General features: G+C 41.3%; 1 pseudogene; it reads right to left on the bottom strand.

Moving 5' to 3' along the window:
- Positions 1-299: 299 nt before the first annotated feature.
- On the bottom strand, positions 300-20,803 carry LOC125263585 (annotated as a pseudogene).
- Between the last annotated feature and the right edge of the window lie 103 nt (positions 20,804-20,906).

Raw genomic sequence — 20,906 nt, 5'->3', positions numbered from 1 at the left:
TTAAATGTTTCTTGAGCAGCAGATCAGCATATTAGAATGATTTCTGAAGGATCATGTGACACTGAAGACTGGAGTAATGATGCTGAAAATTCAGCTTTGCCATCACAGGAATAAATTACTTTGTGAAATATATTCAAATAGAAAACAGTTATTTTAAATTGTAATAATATTTCACAATATTACTGTTTTTTACTGTATTTTTAATTAAATAAATGTAGCCTTGGTGAGCAGACGAAACTTCTTTTAAAAACATTAAAAATCTTAGTGGTTCCAAACTTTTGGACTGTACTGTATATATATTTGATTAAGACCCAATGTCCATTGTGATGGACATCAAACTTCAAAAAAATCCCTTGTTCTTCAGCTCTGAAAGATTTTCAAATTAACTTTGAATATTATCAATTGATATTATTAAGATTATAATAGGTGCAAGTTGATGATGCCATGAACATAGATCTTCATATAAAAGATAAAAAAGGAGCTCCTCCTCCTCCTCCTGTCTAGTTGGTCTAGTTAGTCTAGTTGGTCTTTGGTGATGCCTGAAGCACAATCAGATTAAATTCTGGGTCATTCTTTCATTGTGATTGGTAGATCAGGGACTAATCAGTGACCAGGCAGTACTTATATTATAATAACATATAATCTTATTGGTTTAAACCAAAATCCATGTGATGTCCATTCCAATGGACGCAGGTACTGAAGGGGCTAAATGTCTCCAACACTTGGATCAAAGTGTGTCTAAATCAAGTCTGAATGCAACAAGAGGGGAAATGAAACAGGATTGCGGTCTAAATATATAAACTCATGACTTCTGAGTAACAAAGTGAAGTAATCTAGGAATCCAGATTTGCTTTTACCAGAAGGGTTAAAAATTATAAATATGAATCATTCATACCTTTCAATGTTCAAAGGTTATCAGATCTCTGGAATGAAGCTCTAGCCCAAGTTCTGCCGGGAAGACTCAAATGTTACGTCAATTATCAGTTCAGATCTAACCAATCATTATCTAACACTTGGATAAAAGATTGGGACTTACACTTGTCTGAGTTCGCAGATGTTGATGCAAACTTTCACCTCCATCCTCCCCACTACCATCAGGATGGTCCCTGTCCATACACCCCTGCCTTCAGCTTCAGGCAGGAAGCGCAAAGTCTGCAACCCTCAGGACGTGAGCTACAGACGGAGCCTACGCCAAAGAACATTAACCTTTATATTTTTCTTGTTGTTTGGTAATAAATATCAGTGTTACGTTATCTTGCCTCCCGAGTCTTTCTGGTAGAACTGTGGGAAACTAGACTCATTATCTAAACAGAAGAATCTGTTTCCACAGCTGTCTATAAGTTCTTCAAGACCTCGATTACCATTCTGTAGATATTGTCCTCTTCACTCACAAAGATCAGTAAGAGAAGGAAAACAAAACCATTGAGCAGTGTGAATTCTTTTGCTGTGGTGTCAGATGACCAGTTTGATGTCATGAGAACATCTCACTCTTACTGAGGGTAATGATTAAGAGACAGTTTGACGAACCAGTGCCAGAAAGAAGGATCTAATAAGGGTCAAATACATTTGAAGCAAATACACAAGCACTGAACATAGATCAGAAAGAGGAAATCATGGATTTACAGATGATTCATCAGCAGAAACACCACTCAAGATCATATGTTCTCTACATACACTTTATTCATTCAATATTCTGATATTTTGTTATTGATTCCTCACTTAAGGAACAGTTAATTACATTAGATACAGATATAATACATATAAACATAGTCAGATTAGATTTACATTTATGCATTGAGCAGATTCTTTTATCCACACTGACTTACTAAAGGGCATCATAAGCAGTCTGTCACAGAGTCAACCATATGACATTAATAAAGCATTGTGTGAATGAACAGCAGTGACTGTGAGTGAGAATAACAGATTCAGATTCCTGGTCAGATTAATGCCATGCAGTTCATGCTGTTCTTGTTGTATTACAGAAACTACTGCAACATCACAGCATATGGACTGTGACACACAAGCTTCTTTACACAACAGATGCCAATTAATCAGCACTAACTTTTAACTATTTCACAGATGGTTTCAATATGTCAAGAAAAAAAATCATTGGTAAGAAAGAAGTTTTTGAGTTCAGTTGAAGGAACTAGTTGTCATTGATCTAGATGTCAAGTGTTCATCTGTTTGACCATTACTGAACCTCTCACTGAATCACACACATCTTCTGTTTTGCTAGTTTACATGAAGCTCTGGCTGCAAGACTTGCTGCCTCTGTACGACTGATTCCTTTGCTCTCAGCCTCCTCTACGTCACTCTCTTTCTCTCCATGCCTTTTGTCAGCAGCTGCTATGTATGCCTCAGGAACCTCAAGAACAGCACTCCTCAGTGTAAAAGACCGCTCAGATTCCCATCGAGACTCCTCTACTAACCTCCAGTATATTTTCTCCCATTCAGTTTGAGTGACCTCTTTATGCTCCTGTTTGTACTGCTTCACTTTCTCATCTAACTTCTGCTTCTGAATCTCCTGAATGTGTTTCTCTGTTTCCTCAAACATGTCATTGGTGAAGTGTGTCCCTCCATTCTCTTCCACCATCTTCTCTATATTACTGATCAGATCTCTGAACTGTGGGAAACTGGCAGACTCATTATCTAAACAGAAGAATCTGTTTCCACAACTCTCTACAAGTTCTCTAAGATCTCGATTACCATTCTGCAGAAACTGCTCAATGGTTTTGTTTTCCTTCTCTAACTGATCTTTGTGAGTGAAGATGATGAAAGTGTATTTTTCCATCTCTTCTCCAAACACTTCTTTGAGCTGCTCTATTGTGTTTTTCTCCTCCTCAGTGAATCGACCCACTTTAATCACAATAATGAAAGCGTGTGGTCCTGGTGATGAGTAAGTTATGCATTTCACTATTTCAGTTTTAACCTCTTCATTATTGAGTTCAGTATCATAAAGTCCAGGTGTGTCGATGACTGAGATCTCTTTACCCATCCTCACTGTAGTTTCTGACCGACACTGTTTCGTCTGAGAGTCTGAACGCCCCGGGTTACTTCACTGTATCCCTGTTCCCTGAAAAGGCGGGAACGAGAAGCTGCGCTTTATTCAGCGCTATGGGAACGTCTTTTAGTCGTGACCAGCTGTGAATATATGTGTAAAACAACGTCAATGAAATTGACCTATATTTATAGCCTTGCGTGACGTCATTGGAATGCGTCATAGCAAGGCTATAATTAGATGATCCACCTGTGCATCAGCAGATATTTTGTCTGAAGAGCAGTCCAGGGACATTTCAGTGTGGCAAAGAAGCGCAGCTTCTCGTTCCCGCCTTCTCAGGGAACAGGGTTACAGTGAAGTAACCCGGGGCGTTCCCTTTCAAAGGCTACACTCTAAGCTGTGCTTTATTCAGCGCTATGGGAACGAGAATACCCACGCCGCCGCACTGTGTGTCCGGACCCCCTGGCTGTGAAGTGTGTCACAAGCACAGAGAGTCTCAGACACTAGCTTGTGATGTAGACTCAAGGACATGAGAGCCCGGAGTGACATGAACATCCAAACTATAAAACCTTATGAATGTGTGCGGAGAGGACCAACCTGCCGCATCACAAACATTTTGTAAGGGGGCGCCCCCCGCCAAAGCTCTAGAAGAGGCAACTCCCCTGGTGGAATGAGCCCTAATACCCGTTGGTGAAGTGTGACCACGCGCCTCATAGGCAAGGGCAATAGCATCTCTCACCCAAAGTGACATGGTCTGTTTCGTGGCGGCCGCACCCCTGTTATGGCTGCCATGACAAACAAACAGTTGCTCTGACTTACGCCACTGGCTAGTGCAGTGGACATAAGTCTGAAGAGCACGGACTGGACACAGTCTGTGAAGTCTCTCCTGCTCCGGCGTGTGAATGGCGGAGGGCAGAAGGCTTCAAGAGTGACCGGATGCAAGTTTGAGAAAGAAACTTTAGGCAGATAGTCAGGATGAGGATGCAAAATCGCTTTCACCATTCCTGGGGCAAAGTCTAAGCAGGATGGCACAATGGACAGAGCCTGCAAACCCCCAATTCTTTTGAGAGAAGTTATAGCCATAAGAAAAACCATTTTCAGAGTTAACAGTTTGTCAGAAACTGACTCTAACGGTTCAAAGGGGGTCTCAACCAGGCCCTCTAGGACTATTGCTAGGTCCCATGAAGGGATCCTGGTTCTAGAAGGGGGCTTAAGCCGCCTAGCTCCTTGAACGAAGCGAGAGAGCAGGACATGCTTGCCCAAAGGCACACCGTCGATCAGAGCGTGGCAAGCCGAGAGAGCAGCCACATAAACCCTGAGAGTGGCGGGGCATGTACCTGTCGATAACTTTTCCTGCAGGAAGTCCAGAACTGTAGCAACTTGGCAGTTTACTGGATCTGCATTGTGTGCAGTACACCATCTTTCAAAGACACCCCATTTGTTGGCATAACTTGCTCTAGTAGAGGGAGCTCTAGCATTTAAAATAGTCTCGATAACTTGAGGTGAAAGCCCTGTGTCCTTCTGTTGGTTCCCCTCAGGGGCCAAACATGAAGATTCCACATCTCTGGCCGGGGATGAAATATTGTCCCCTGCGCCTGAGACAGAAGGTCCCTCCTGCTCGGAATCGCCCAAGGCGAGCCGTCGAGGAGAGATATTATCTCTGAGAACCATATTCAATTCAGCCAACGTGAAGAGGCATCAGAAAGAGGCAAGTCACTTGTTGGCAAAATTTGGCTAGAACTCCTGGGAGCACAGAAACCGGAGTAAACGCATACAGGCACATTCTGGGCCACATATGCTCATCACATCCAGACCCAGGGGAAGCTGGGTGACTCCAAAAGAAATAGAGTGGACATTGCGCTGCCTGTTGGGGCGAAGAGGTCCATCTGTTTCATAAAATCTTCACCAGATTTGACTACCTCGGGTGGAGTTTCTACTCCCCCGTCGGTATGCTCTGTCTGGACAGATATCTGGGGATATAAATCGCCATGAGGGACAGGAACTTGTCCTGAGCCCAGAGCAGAACGCGCTGCACCAGCCTGTCTAGACGTTGCAACGCAGGCCACCCTGGCGATTCATATTAGAGGCTACCGCAGTAATGTCCACCCGCACTAGGACATGGTAACCCCTTAACTGGTGGAGGAAGTACTTCAGGGCCAGAAATACAGCCATCAATTCGGTCATATCCCAAAGGGATATGACCTCACCATATCCCTTTGGACTGGACGGCCACCTAAGGCCGCTCCCCAGCCCGTACAGGGAGCGTCTGTTGTTGGCATCTTGCAACATCAACGCACCTAGAGTGGGACCCAGGGTGAAGAACCGAGGTCTGAGCCACATAGAAAGGGAACGAAGCCGCAGCACGTAACCCTTACCATAAACATGGATTTTAGAAAGTGCACAAAGCATTAGCGCGTGACTTACCATAAACATGGATTTTAGAAAGGGCACGAAGAACTCAGCGCGTGCCCTTGCCCTTATTTACCGTAGAGCATTGCCTAGACAATACCTCTCGGCTCTGAGCCACAACTGAAACGTCTCATGTGCAAGAGGCCCATAGGAATCACAGAGGACGCTGATGCCATGAGACTTAACATTTCTTGATACTGCAGAACAGTGCAATCTTGGCCTAGCCTGACATTGTTCAGGGTGGTTAGAATGGTCTCGACTCGAGCGGGAGACAATCGTGCCCGCATCATGGTCGAATCCCATATGACCCCTAAATATGTCGTTCTCTGGGTAGGACAGAGAACACTTTCCTCTCATTTAATCTCAACCCTAGAGAAACTAGATGGGCTAGTACGACACCTGTGTTGTAACGCCATCTCTTGTGACTGTGCTAGTATTAGCCAGTCGTCTATGTAGTTCAAAGGCTAGGCCGAATGGAAGAACCCGATATTGGTAAGCTTTGCCCCCGAAAGCAAACCTCAGGAACCTCCTGTGTTGTGGCAATATTTCTATATGAAAATATGCGTCCTTGTGATCGATCGTGACAAACCAATCGTCATGTTGGATTTGCGACACGATCATTTTTATGGTTAACATCTTGAACTCGAGAGCTTTGACTGAACGGTTTAAGCCTCGATGATCTAAGATTGGACGCAGCCCCCAGTCCTTCTTGGGAACTAAGTAGTATCTACTGTAGTAACTTGTCTCTCTCTAGAGGGGGAACATGCTCTATGGCCCCTTTCTCCAGCAGAGATTGCAGTTCTTATGACAGTAAAGTCGCTTGCCCCGGCTTCACAGTAGTGGAGACCACACCGTTGAAACGTGGAGGACGACAAATAAATTGGATTCTGTATCCTAATTCTACTGTCTTTAGAACCCACACAGACACCCCTGGCAGTAGTTTCCACGCTGCCAGGTTCTCTGAAATGGGCACTAATTTTGATACTTCCCTTGAGGGGATGTTAGATGTTCCACGTCCTGATATGTTACAGAAATCAACGGAACACCTAACATGTCACTGAAAACCGCTTCCCCCCGCTGCTCCAGAGGTGGTGGGGAAGGAGGGTTTATGTGAAGATATTGAGAAGGGGCGGGTGTTAGATATTATGAGGCTGCTGAACGTGACGAGCTGGTCCCAGATTTATAAGGGGAAGCACAACTCGCCACAGCCTTCTTAGCAGGTCAGCCTGGTCCACCTGCAACACTGCCATAGTGTTACCAGTAGAGCAGTACCAGTCTGATACACTGATCAAAACACCTTCCCATCAGTATGGATGTTATTATGCATAGCTTGGTGGGGAGTGCTGTCTCTTTAAGTGACTATGAGCTCCAGAGAAGAGATAGCTCGCAAGCGTCTGCTCAAACTGGAGCATCATTGTTTAAATCACACGCCCTTGCACCCACGATAGTCAAATAAGTTGACATTTAAGGCACAAAGGCACAAGAAAAATAAGGTTTTCCCCATGAACGAGTTAACGTCATGGAGAACCTATTTATTTTGCTTATATGCATATTACATATCATATAATTAAATATATAAATATAAACATATATTATAAGGCCATTTCACTTAATAAATTCCTTAGAATTAAATGCAGCCAACTACCAGACAAGTAAACACGGTCTGAATGAAAGGCTGTGCTTAAAACTTTCATAGATCAGTCTGATATGCCTGTAACACAGCCATTGTGCACAGCGCAATCGTTGTGAAACGCCTCTGATGATGCGCCCCCAGGGGAGAGATAGCATGCAAGCGTCTCTCCGATCTGAGGCAGCATCGTATAAACGCGTGCCTTTGCACCCGCGATAGTCGATCGAGTCGACGTCACGGGTACAAAACACATTTATATTAAAAATGTTTGGGGTCTGCTTGTGTCACTGCTTGAATGACCGCCCAGAGCAGTTCACTTTATCATCACAGGAGGAACGCTCAGAGACGGACAAAACTCATATTCCATTCCAATGGAAAACACTAATTGTCCTCTGCTCGAGCCGAAGAAGCGCCGGAGCATGCTTCGGTCTCGGTAAAGGACATTGCGATCCGGAGAGAGAGTGAGGGCAATAAAGTATAAACCCGTCTCTCGCTCCTCAGCCAGATCGCCACGCGAGCCCCACGATCACATTGTGGGTGCTGCCCCTTTGAAATAAGCAAAGCGAACGCGAAGCACTTTAACTGTGAACATCACAATGCTCGCACTCGCCCCGTTACACGCAAGGGCAGCGTGCTCTCCCCAAACAAACAAAACAATATTGGTGTGTGTCCGATTCGGAGATGGACCACGAACACGGAGACACACACCGTTTGCTTTGTTCAGCGATGACTTTCTCTCAAAATATATAATATATATCATATATGTGTGTTCACTTTTCACTTGTCAGACAGAGTTGAAAAAGGAACAAAGGAAGAGAAAGTTCTGCGCACTGCCTGTCAAATCTAACTCCTAACAAAGTAATGAAGGAAGGAAAGAGTTTGAGCAGAGCTGCTTCACACACACACTTCACAGTATGGTCTCTGAAGACAAAAGACCTGCTGATGCACAGGTGGATCATCTAATTATAGCCTCGCTCTCGGCACATTCCAATGACGTCACGCAAGGCTATAAATATAGGTCAATTTCATTGACGTTGTTTTACACATATATTCACAGCTGGTCACGACTAAAAGACGTTCCCATAGCGCTGAATAAAGCGCAGCTTAGAGTGTAGCCTTTGAAAGGGAACTGACAGAGGAGTCAAACACTTTTTTTGTCCAGCAAGGTGTTTCCAGTGGCACTTTTCCCAGATCCAGTTTTTCCCAGCAGAACCAGCCTGAGGTCTTTCCTCTCAGGAATCTGTTGTTCATGTGAAACTTCATCTGTTGAACTTTCTCCTGAAACTACATCACAACAGTCTGATTAAATACAACCTTCTCCAACAGCTCTTCTCTTTTAACATCAGTGATCAGAAGTTATTTTATAATGTTTCCTCTGGTGCACTTATAATCTTAGTATGATTTTTACATCACAAATGGTCATAATTTAGAAATAAAAGGCTGATTTTAGCCTCTGATTTGAACTCTCTGTTTGAAGGGGCGTGTCTGTGAGATTTCAGTGTATACGCCCACTGCTAATGAACCCAGGGGTGTCAAACTCAGATTATTGTAGTCTTTATTAAGAATGAGCTGCTCTGAAAGCAGAAGGTATTATAACTAAAGAATATGTTTCGCTCAAGTCACCTTTAATGAATTATCATAATTACAACATGACATGAAAGCATGTATATCGCATAAGTTTTATGACTTCTATGAGTCTCTATTGAGCCATAACTAGTTTATGCACTACAGCATTACTTGTGAGATGATAACAGATGGTTTATATTGTGTGGTCTGTGCTAAAACTTTCATCCTCTGTACCACCATGATATGTGCAAAAACAGTTCACGTACAGCCCTGTGTGACCCACCTCATCATGTGTTATTGAGATCATTCACACAGAACAACTTACAATTGATGTCAGTGTCCTTGCTTTTGCTCCTCTTCATCTGCTCCATGATATATTTCCCTCCGTTCTCCATCTTCATTCCTTCAATCTTCTGCAGTAGTTCTTGTTTCTGATTGTCTGATTTACTCTTGTTATTGAAACAGTGAAACTTTCCTCCACATTCAGTCACCAGTCGCTGTAGATCTGCATTATTTTGTAGATATTCATCAATGGTCTCATCCAGATCATCTCCATGTGTGAACAGTATCATGATGTACTTCTGAACTTCAGGACCAAATAAACACTTAATGAAATCCAGGATCTCCTCCTCATTTCCCACAGGTTCCTCTAGAGGAACGGTAAGCAGAACTGAACTGAGACCTGCTGAACATCCAGAGAACAGCTGCTCTTTCAGCATCTCCAGCTTCTCTTTATTCAGATCTGGATCCAGGAGATCTGGAGGATCAATCACACACACCTGCTTCTCTCCAATCTGAGTTACTTCCTGACACACTTCAGACTCATCTTCAGGTTCATGCTTCTTTCCCTGTCTGTGGACTTTAAACTTTCTTTCTCCCAGTATCGTGTTTCCAGATGAGCTTTTCCCAGAACCCTTCCTGCCCATCAGAAGAATCCGGATCACTGGATCATCTGGACCATCTGGACCAGCTGACATCTCTGAAAGAGATAATATGGAGTATGAGTGTAAATATAATGTCAAGTTTATTGTCAGTGTGTGATTTTTATGGCCCAAAATGACAGAAATTGTTGTGGCTTTTGTCAACAAAATGTGCCTTTGTTGTTTTGCACTGAAAACTACCAATAATCATGATTTTCCTAATTAGTGTTTCTGTTAGTGAGAGTTTCATTACCTGTGAATATAATTACTGAACCCCCTACTGAAAACATGCATATCCAGCAAAATAATATACTGGTGAAATCATTGAGAGGACTAGCAAATATTCACCCCAATATTTATTACACTTATTTACACTTATTACATGTAGGGTACAACTTTGATTTTATTCTCCTCTTAACCACTAGATGGCACAAAAACTTGCCGCAGCACTGTACTCCCCTTTTCAAGATGCAAGTGGAAATTTGTCTGATCCTTGATGCAATTGCTATTTTTATCTTTGGCCTAAATACAGTTGCAAGTAAAAGTTTGTGAACCCCTTGCAGAATCTGTGGAAATGTTAATAATTTAAAGAAAATAAGAGAGATCATACAAAATGCATGTTATTTTTTATTTAGTACTGTCCTGAGTAAGATAATTTACATAAAGCATAACAAAAATAGCTGAATGTATTAAAATAACCCCCATTCATAAGTATGTGAAGCATTGATTCTCAATACTGTGTGTGGTTACCTGATGATCCACGACTGTTTTTATGTTTTGTGATGGTTGTTCATGAGTCTCTTGTTTGTCCTGAGCAGTTAAACTGAGCTCTGTTCTTCAGAAAAATCCTCCAGCTCCTGCAGATTCATCAGTTTTCAAGCATTTTTTGCATATTTCCAGCAGTGACTGAATGATTTTGAGATTCATCTTTTCACACTGAGGACAACTGAGGGACTCAAACTCAACTATTAAAAAAGGTTCAAACATTCACTGATGCTCCAGAAGGAAACACGATGCATTAAGAGTAGGGGGTGAAAACTTTTGAACAGGATGAAGATGTCACAATTTTTCTTATTTTGCTTGAATATCATTTTTTCAGAAGATACTTGCATTTTTCCTGGAAGACAAATTAAGTACAATTTACCTTGATATTTGAATTCAAAAGTTTTCACCCCCCCTACTCTTAATGCATCAAGTTTCCTTCTGGAGCATCAGTGAATGTTTGAACCTTTTTTAATAGTTGAGTTTGAGTCCCTCAGTTGTCCTCAGTGTGAAAAGACGGATCTCAAAATCATACAGTCACTGCTGGAAAGGGTTCAAATATGCAAAAACATTTGTTAAAATTATTCACATTTTTCACAGATTCTGCAAGTGGTTCACATACTTTTTCTTACAACTGTATGTGGAAATGAAGCACGTGGTGTACATCAGATTTATTTTTTAGAGGAAGCAAGGGTGATTCACACTCATAGAGGCTGCATATGTTCTTTTATATCAGGCATGTTCTCTGTTATTCTATTTTCTTGTATAATGTCATTTTTCTTTAATTGATTTGTTTCATGTCCCCCTTTTGTGTTGAAACTGAATGGAAGATAATATTAAAGGTGGGGTAAGCGAAATTTGAAAAACGCTGTTTAATAGTTGGTCGGACCGACACAACCAGACACAACAAATGTGAAGCCAATCAGCATTAGGGGCCGAATGATGGTGGAGGAGAGAGAATAAGCAAGAGGGAGATTTGAAGAAAGACTGCACTCTCAAAAGCACTGGGTTAAAAATAACCCAAGGGCTGGGCAAATATAGGACAGAACACATGTTGGGTTAATTTTACCCAGCAATGGGTTGATTAATTTTTACTATAATACAATTTTTTCTTTTACTCCATACATGAATTAATGTTTACGGATTTCTTAAATCCTCTAAACTTTTTTTTTTAAAAATATTCCACACAGCCACTTCCTTTATTTTCAATCTTATTTATAGCAAAACATATTTTATATCGTTTTTAATACATATTGCCTACATTTAAGCTAGTCTAACAAACATTAGAAGTAAAAATTAAACATTTAGAAGTAATTCAAGTGTAATGGACCAGTCTCTGTTGGCCTGTTTCCACCGTAACGGCGCTGGATCTCATGCCGGAGATGACTCACGTTCAGCGGGGGAACTGATAACTTTAGTTGCTATTCTGCGCTTCACTCGTAACTGGAAAATGCTGTGACTGACTCCATAACCTGTCCATAAATAATCAGTGTACAATTCTGGGAACATATTGTAACATCTAAATATTTGTATTCTGTATCTTTTCGAATAAAATCATAAAATTGTATGCAAGGCGTCACATGAACAAACCAATGTGACACTCGTTTAGGCGACTCACATTGCCCCCTGTATGTTACTTTGCATAAAATCCAACGATATACAGAACAATAACTAAGTTTTAGATAAAATAAAACATACAGAAACCTGTATTTTACCGAAGACATGCATTAATTTGACGGAGCTGCACTGCTCTCTCCTGAAGAGGGTGCAAAAAGCCTGCGATAAATAATTCAACCCCTGGGTTATTACATCTGACCCAGGATCTGGGTAAGACAAAAACTACCCAAACACTGGAAAAATAACCCCAACAAATGACCCAAAATGCTCAACCCAGAACTTGGGGAAAAAATAACCCAAGATTTTTTAGAGTGTGTAGAAAGAGAGATGGCTGAGAGACATTACAAAAGAGAAAAGCTCAGAATAAATCACTGGAATGAAGGTTAATGACTGGGCAAGCACTTTAATATCCCAGCGTTAATAGAAGTTTTCCAGCGCTGGTGAGAGCTAAGAGGGAAGGCCTGAAATCAGATGCAGACAGAGGTGAGTAGAGTATCCAAAAACTGTACTCAAGTAAAAGTACAAGTTCTTATAGAAATATTTCTCAAAGTAAAAGTAATAATATTAATAGTTACTCAAGTAAGAGTAAAAAAGTAGCAATAGGCTACCCACAAATTACTGCAGGATGGCGGGTGTTCATTCCATACTCTGAACAATGGTAGCTGTATGAATTGAAATCAAATAAAATCGATACCTGTGTAATTGTTCACAGACAGTATACGCAGTTCAACTAATAAAGATCTTCATCGCTGGCAGACAATATGATGCATTTGCAGATTTGCTTTTAATTGACTGTAGGTCCACTGCCACTTCATCCAATGCTCGGAGTGAGAAACCGCTTCAGACGATTCAGCGCGTGCAGGAACTGAACAAATCATTCAAACTGATTCGCGAACCAATTTAGACAGTTTTACCAACTTGTTTGATCAAGTCTTTGAACAGAATCGACTCAAAAGAGCGATTCATTTGTGAATGGGGCATCGTTCATGAAAAAAAGAGACAGCGTGCTTGGAATAAACTACGCATTTCTTAACATGTACAGTCTTGCATTAAAATAAAGTAACGAGAGGAACGTCGCCAAACGTAGTGAAGTAAAAGATTTTTCATTAGAAATGTACTCAAGTTAAAGTAAATGTACCTACATTTAAATCTACTCTCAAAAGTACAAATGTAAAAATACTAAATGTAACGAAGTAAATGTACTTTGTTACTACCCACCTCTGGATGCAGAGGCTGCGAGAGTTGTGCAGAATACTTGTCAACATTTTGTCGCGATTCAGATAAATAGAAGACTCAAATGCAGTGAACAAAAGTGAAAAGTTTATTTAGGAAAACTTGATGACAAATGTGAAACGTGACCATGAAGAAACTCTGTATGGTGATTCCCGTGTTCTCCGCACACCATAAGCGGACACGCAGACTGGGGAGATCACCAAGAGGAAACACAAGCAGGACTCCAGCAGGAGATAACGCCCCGCTACAAACTCCTCGTCTTAGCGTCCTGAGCACAACAGTAGTAAAGCAGGTAAGTCACGAGAGCAAAAACACAAGACAGAGAGCACAGACAAAAACAGGTCCACGCGACCCAACATAGTGACCAACTGACAACAAGAGGTAGACACAGCTGGGAATAAATAGGGAAAGGTGAACGAGTGACAGGTGAGGGAGATCAGCTCGTGATTGTGCACACAGTGCTACCAGGCAACGCTGATTGCTCGAATCACGAGCTGCAGTAAATGACAGGACATTAACAAACAACAGAGACAAACTGGCGATACACCCTGACCCTCGGCATGAATGCAAAAGACGTGATCTAAGACAATGGCTGCTGTCTCCCTCGCTGAAGGTAATTTGGGGAGGGGGATGAAATGAACTGCCTTTGAAAACCTGTCCGCAACAGTGAGGACCACGGTATTGCCACTAGATGGGGGTAGGCCTGTGACAAGGTCCATGGCTATGTGTGACCAGGGTCTCAAAGGAATTGACAGTGGCCGGAGTAGCCCTGCTGAGGGTCGATTCGAGCCCTTACCCACCGCACACCCCGGACAGGATGATACGAACTCTTGCGTGTCCCGCACCAAAGACGGCCACCAGAACCGCTGCTTAATTAACAAACATGTTTGAGCTGCTACTGGATGGCAAGCCAGGTTGGATGAGTGGCCCCACTGAAGAACATTTCTTCGAATCGAATCAGGCATGAATAACAGACCCGCTGGACACCTCGCGGGGACAGTGACGCTGTGTAATGCCTCACGGACCTTGGACCCCACTCCCCAGGTGACTGCCATGACCACCCGGTTGGGAGGCATGATGGTCTCCGGTGAGGTGGGTTTAGCCTCAGCCTCAAAAAATCCATGAGAGCGCATCGGGTTTACCGTTCTTACTACCCGGGCGATACAGGATGTTAAAGTTAAACTGACCGAAGAACAGTGCCCACCGAGTCTGTCGAGAATTTAGTCTTTTCGCGGAACGAATATACTAAAGTTCTTATGGTTGGTCCAAACTAAAAATGGAACCCCCGTGCCTTCCAACCAGGGACGATACTCCTTCAGTGCCAACTTAACAGCCAGTAACTACTTATTCCCGATGTTGTAAAGCCGTTCAGAAGGGGTGGGACGATGAGAAAAAAAATGGGTGTATTCTGTCATCCGAAGGTGATCTCTGGGACAATACTGCCCCATTCCTACCTCAGACGCATCCACCTCCACAATGAATTGGCGAGACAGGTCGGGTTGGTGAGAATGGGAGCCAAAATGAAGCAACTCTTTAAGTTTGTAAAAACCTGACTAAAACCCTAAATAAATCGCCTGTAAAAATTGGCAAACCCCAGAAATCGCTGGACCGCCTTACGACTATCTGGGGTGGGCCAATCAGCAACCGCTTTTACCTTAGCAGGATCCATTTGGATGCCTTCGGGGTGACAGAACGAAACCCAGGAACCGAACCGACCGTGTGTGAAACTCACACTTCTCCACCTTAGCGAACAAACGATTCTCGAGTAGCCACTGCAACACTCGCCTGACGTGCTGAACATGGTCACGCTCGTTCTGGGAGAAGATCAGGATGTCGTCGAGGTAAACAAATACAAACTGGTTGACCATGTCTCTGAGCATGTCGTTGACGAGTGCCTGGAAGACTGCCGGGGAGTTAAAAAGTCCAAAAGGCATAACCAAATATTCAAAGTGACCTGTAGGGGTCTTCCATTCGTCCCCCTCCCTAATCCGAACCAGGTGGTAAGCATTGCGTAAGTTCAACTTCGTAAAGATGGTCGCTCCCTGCAAGAGTTCGAACGCTGAAGACATCAACGGCAAAGAGTGGCTATTCTTTACCGTGATGTCATTCAGCCCCCGATAATCTATACAGGGTTGTAACGACCCATCCTTCTTCCCCACGAAGAAGAACCCTGCCCCAACCGGAGAGGAAGAAGTATTATACCGGCTAGTAGAGAACTGCTGATGTATCTTTCCATGGCCTCCCTCTCAGGACTGGAGAGCGAGTAAAGGCGCCCTTTGGGTGGAGAAGTGCCAGGTAATAGATCTATCGCACAGTCGTATGGGCAGTGCAAAGGGAGAGATGAAGCTCGGGACTTACTGAACACCGCCCTCAAGTCATGGTAAGCCTCCGGTACAGAATCAATCAAAACTGACACCTGATGAACAGCCCCCTCCAACTGCAGAAGAACCGGGAGGACAGCACGGCCACCAGATGGCAGCAGCGTGTTAGTTACGCTCACCATGGTTTGTCCCCTGAAAGGTGCACGCCGCTTCTTTATGTGACAAGCAGCTGCTATATGCCCCGCCTCCCCACAGTAGAGGCACAAATTATTAACAAGCCAATGACAACGCTCCGTGACAGTCAGATGAGCTCTCCCGACCTGCATGGGTTCCTCCTCAGACGAGTTAAAACTCTGTGAAGAGGTAATTCCAGGGAGTAAATCTCGTCCTTGATGTGTTCTGCAAGTCCATGGAGAAAGTGGTCCCATTGTGCCCTAGAACTTCACCCACAGGATGTTGCGAGTGTACGGAACTCGATGGAATATTCAGACACTGAACGAGTTCCTTGTTTTAAAAGCTACAATGCCAGTGCTGCCTCAGTGCCCAACACAGAACGGTCGAACACTTTACAAAGCTCCTGTGAGAAATCCTTGTATGATCTGCAGCAGTCGGGTTGATTGTCCCACATGGCCTAATGAGAAGCCGTCAACTCCTCCTGCTGCTATCCCAAAAGAATGCCCTGTTGAGCAATGGCTTGACACAGCTCAAGTTCAGCTGCTGAGTCCATCGTGGTCAGCTGATTCTGTCATGATTCAAATGCAGTGAACAAAAAGTGAAAAGTTTATTTAGGAAAACTTGATGACAAACGTGAAACATGTAACCATGAAGAAACTCTCTATGGTGATTCCCGTGTTCTCCGGACACTGCGGAGCACTCGGAGAAGAGCGAGTACTTTTCAACTTTCAACTGTCATTGCAGTAAATGACAGGACACTAACAAAGACGAACTGGCGACACACCCTGACCCATGACACATTTGGGTACCAAAATCCGGGAGATCTGGATGTTTCTTTGTATTTATTTTTATTATTATTATTACATATTTTATTACATAAGCAGAAACGCTGCACAGCAGTTAAAAACTGTGATGCATGTAACTGGAACATATAACAAAAACACATGTATTTCATGTATTTAACAACGAAAGGTCGAAGTGGCCGGTGTGCCCTTCTGTGCCTCCGCTGCACGATTGTGCCATTGTGGTCGTTATTTTTCCCACTGAGTCCGATGGGAAATGTTGTGCTGGTTGATGCAGCAAGGCAGCTGATGACTGCAGTGTTGTTTACTGTTTAGTGTCCTTGTTAGTTCACCCGCCTCGCATTGCCAGCGATCGTGGTTTGAGACTGACTCGGAGCAGGGCGGTTAGGATTTAAAAATAAGATATTAATCATATCATACTTTATTATAAAATTAAACTGTTACTACTTTAAATCTATATTAAATTACCAGTGTTGGGGAGTAGTTAACTACATGTAGCGGCGCTACTAGTTTAACTACTTTTTTCAGTAGCTTGTATGTAGTTCAGCTACTTATAAAACAGTGTAGCTTTTCCAGTAGTTAACTACATTTTCCAGCAAGTAGCGGTGTAGCGCGACCAAAAGCTACAAGCTACATTCCGTTTTGCATTCTGACGAGCCTAATTCATTCATAAAGCAGCACAGCGTCTTCAGATCACGAACTAAAATCATGCATTACCGCCATCTATTGTTATATCACGCATCTTGCGGCTTTACAGTTCATCGAGAAGAGATCTTCTGATTATGTAAAGGAAAGGATTAGGTTCACACTGCATGAATTGATTAGTAAAGGTTACACTTAATTTATAAACAAATGATTAAAACGCTGTCTGTGTCGAAGACTTCACATACAGGTGAATAATAGCCTTTTTAAACTGATTGTCCTGCTTTATTGCAGTCTATATCAAATGTATGTGAACTATTTTATTACAGTGCTGACCCGCCTAGTCTAATCTGTCCCGCCAGTTTTATAATGAACCTAATTCACTAACGCGGTGTTTTGCGTCATAATATTGGCAAAGCATCCGTCAATTGAACAGAAAACAAAATCGCGATATAGTTTAGTGCACTTATGAGTTTAACCTGCATTTTTCCGTGTATCCAATTTAAGTTCCGGCGTCTTCAACGAGGGTGGTATTAATTTGGCAGGCGGTCGAAATTCGGCACAACACCCTGTTCGGTTTAAGTGCAGGTCCGGTTCCAGAATCAAATAATTGGGGGTACTTCTGAAATAAGTGAGGGTGTTATAGTAAAGTGCAGATGTAATGTGTAAACAATGGCTCCACCATAATAAGATTTTAAGTTTTTTTTACAAATAATTGGAATAGAATTTCAAAAATATTGATACAAAAATTATAATAATTTTCTAGTCTGCATTTACATTGCTTATTATTATTCTTATTATTACATATTTTTGTACCGTGTTATGGTTATGGTAGCAATTTTGAGCATGAATCCTGCATTTATATGTAGAAATCTTCTTAAACTGCAGAGTGCAATTGGTGGTCGGTCCTCTCATAGCATGAAAAACAAAAATTATATTAAAATTCTGAATGTATTATATATAAAGCGTGCAAAGAGAGTCAGTGTGAGATATTCGGTTAAGTCTGATGTCACACGGCAGCGCTTCCGGGTCCTAACGCTCTATCTCATACCACAAGAAAACAACAAATGGTGCTAATATACACACACGATGTGGTGTAATACTACAAAAAATATATAATTATAACCTTTATCTCCATATCAAAATTCCAGATGGCCAGACAATGATTCATCTTTTATAAATCGTTAAAATATTAATGTCTGTGACGCTGTGAGCACGGAGACTGTTGTGTAGACTGTAAGTATTTTAAATGTTTAACTTTTCAAAATGATTGATGTTTAATATGAATAAATAGCGCTCATAAACGGCCGTCGATGGCATTCTCAAGTGAAACGAGTCGAGGCTTGGACCCGGAAACAGCGTTCCTTACGTCACGACTTAACAAGCGGATAGGCTACATTTGAGGAGGCCTATTTGATATATTACAATTATATATTTACAAAATAAAACAGTACGCTTTGAAATCATAATTGTAGTGCATTGCTTTGTTTTAAACCCCAAACATCTTACTTAAACATTCTTCATTAACAATGATCCAGTTATTTGTAATAAGCTGTCATTTAAAAAAAATATAAAAAAAATAAAAGTAGTTTCAATGCAGCTAGCTACTTTTTGATAGTAACTTGTAGTGTAGCTAACTACTTTTTCAAAAGGGTAGCTTGACTGTAGTTTAACTACTTTAATATATGAGTAACTTGTAGCTTGTCAAATTACAGTTTCAGAGTAGCTTCCCCAACACTGTAAATTACTATGGAATCTTCTCCAATGCTTTCGGAATCTTTACATTTTAAACTAATTTTGTTATTAACATATTTTAATTACAGTTATTGAACAAAAATGAATTTGTCAAAATAAACAGAAAATAGTACAAACTTTGCTAGCTTAATTGTTTTGAACAAGTATTAACTTAGACATTATTTAAAAAAAACAAAACAAAACAAAACAAAAAACTCTATTTTAGCTAAAGTATTTAAAGTATTAGTGTATTTTTGGGGTAAACCATGTCTGTGGGGTAAACGCCCCCCACCCTTATACATTTATAAGATTTTCAAACAAATAAACCACTTTTATGATTTATTTTCACACAAAATCTGTTGCTCCATCAAATGTTCAATACAAACACACGCACACACACACACACACACACACACACACATATATATATATATTTCTCAACAGAGAGAGAATGCGCTTTCAGAGGGCTTTAAGTTGCCCAGAAATGCAAATAATTTAAAAATAAGTCATGTTTCGAGATAGTTTTGTAATTCTACTTTTATTTATACGCGCGCTGTATTACTGTGAATAATGTACCTCTTTTTGCCATTTCACCCCCCCCCCCCCCCCCCCACACACACACAGAGAGAGGAGAGAGAGAGATGTGTGCATATAGTTTTTATGTCCCCTACAAGAGATGGCCATGTTGCTTCATATGACGTGCGCATATGTGGATGCCACCGTACATTTTTTTTCTAATGAGGTCTTTATGGGTGTGTGATCAGGAATACTGTAATGTGAGATATCTGCAAAATGCTGCAGTGAAATGGTTTGATATGTGCAGACTGTATGGGACGTCCCTCAAACTGACCATCAGATTTTTTCTACTTATTAGAAATTAGGTTTTTATAGGTGTATAAAGTATTCATATGAGGTAGGCTATCCATAGCATGATACATTGCGTGAGACAGTAGCAAACCGTAACAAATGCATTTAAGAGTACCTGAAAGAAATGAAATGGCAAAAAAGAGGTATTTAGAAAGTTACTTAATTTTATGTGCTTTTTGCAAATAATTCTGCTGTAAACACTTAGGCCTATAAACAATGATTGAAATGTGTCCTTTAAAGAAAAAAAAAACATTACTCAAACACACAGCACGTATAACTAATAAGAATAATAAAGTAGAATTACAAAACAATCTCGATTTTTTTTTTTTTATTATCATCTCGCATGCCTGGGTAACTCAAAGATAAGACCGTTCTCTTATTTATTTATTTATTTATTTATTTGCGTTCGAACGAAAAATAAAAAAAAGCATTGAAATATATTTTCCCTCCAATTTCATATTTCCCCATCACCATGTCTCCTTTTGCATTAAAAATCCCGGAGGGACTCTCATACCGGGAGGTGTTTCAGGACCCGTCCCCACTTCACTGTAATCTGCACTGCAGACAGATCACTGCGCAGGACAATGCTTCCTAAAAAAAACAAAAAAAACAACAACAACAACACATAGGCTACATTTAAAAACAATCTCAATATATGTCATTAGCCTACTTTATTATTAATAAATCAACATCTGCATAAAACGTAAATCTGCAGTAAATGTAAACTTACAAGGAGCTGCTGTTTAGCGTCTGAATGGAGAATTCAGTCATAAGCATTATGGAGCAGCTTATCCTTCTTCTCCAGTACCACGGCCACTAGGGGAGGATGACGTGGAATCGAAAGTGAAAGAAAATCTGATCCATCGCTCCTCTTATCATTGTTGAATATCTATCAGCCCCCATTAACCTGATAAACACATCATTACATTTAAAATCTTCTTACATTTATCTTCCATCTTATTTATGTGAACACTTCATGTAATTTCTGTCAAACTAATTTATGTCTAATTCTTTATATAATTTATGTCTCTACTTATCTTTTTATTTGTAAAGAAAATATATTTGGTTTTCTTCACAGAGAATTTAAATCCCCATTTAGCCTATAAAGACCATTTCCCAGCATTATATCCCACATTCCTGCCTCTAATCCAAAGCCTAGTCAGCTGTCTAGGGAACGATGGCTAGATGAATAACTGTCCTTCTCCTCCATAAACACCAGCATTTTAAACT

This window comes from Megalobrama amblycephala, linkage group LG1 (genome assembly GCF_018812025.1).
Source record: "Megalobrama amblycephala isolate DHTTF-2021 linkage group LG1, ASM1881202v1, whole genome shotgun sequence".
NCBI lineage: Eukaryota > Metazoa > Chordata > Actinopteri > Cypriniformes > Xenocyprididae > Megalobrama > Megalobrama amblycephala.
This window is presented reverse-complemented; position numbering and strand designations above follow the sequence as displayed.